Below are 1,010 nucleotides of genomic sequence, written 5' to 3'. Positions count from 1 at the left end.
AAAAAAAAAAAAAAAAGCTGTTGTGCTTGCGACAGATGAGCATATAATCAATCTTCTTCAACGAAGTCTTGATGCCCCCTCCAAAGATCTCTCAGGACAGACTGAGGAAGATTGCCCTCTTGCTAGTGATGACAACAGGTAAGTTTTTACATGAAAAAAAACTAGTTAACACTAAATTGAATTTTGACGTAATTAAAACTATTGTCATTCTTGGGCAGCACCTGTGGCTCAAAGGAGTAGGGCACTGGCCCCATATGCTGGAGGTGGTGGGTTCAAACCCAGTCCCAGCCAAAAACTACAAAAAAAAAAAAAATAACTATTGTTATCCTTTAGGTGAGATTTCATAGTTTGGTTCAGGTAGCTTGAGAATCACAGTAAGTTAGTCTGTTTCTTCAGCCAGAAATCAAGCAAAAGACTAGACTACTTAGAAATAGCAATGGCTGCAGGATTCTTTTTTTTTTTTTTTAAAGAGGTTTTCATCTATTTTCTTTTTGCAGTTTTGGTTGGGGCTGGGCTTGAACCCGCCACCCACAGCATATGGGGCCAGCGTGCTACTCCTTGGGCCACAGGTGCCACCCCGGCTGCAGGATTCTTTATCTCATCCTTACGAAGGATCCCAACATTGTTCCTTTCATTCCAAGTATAACCCCTGTTCGTGGGGAGAAAAATTACACCATATATTTGATTTTTATAATTTCTTATCAGGTCTTGAAAAGTCCGGTTTAGTAAAAACTCTACTGCTGTCCTCTGGGGCTATGTCCTCCATCTTCCTGCTTGAAATTTTCAAGAAACTAGGGGTTTCCCTAAGTGCAAGGATGATAGTCCTTATTGCAAGTCAGGAAGGGAAACTGGATGTGGCAAATCCTGGCACTTTGGGAGAGTGAGACAGGAGGATCAGCTGGGGCCACAGGTTGAAGGCCAGCCTGGGCAACATATCTAAACTTTGTCTATAAAAAAAAGAAACTAGCACCTGTGGCACCTGTGGCTCAAGGAGTAGGGTGCCAGCCCCA

The sequence above is a fragment of the Otolemur garnettii genome, unplaced genomic scaffold (genome assembly GCF_000181295.1).
Source record: "Otolemur garnettii isolate 467f Iridium unplaced genomic scaffold, OtoGar3 scaffold00011, whole genome shotgun sequence".
Lineage (NCBI taxonomy): Eukaryota > Metazoa > Chordata > Mammalia > Primates > Galagidae > Otolemur > Otolemur garnettii.
Note: the sequence above shows the minus strand (reverse complement) of the source record.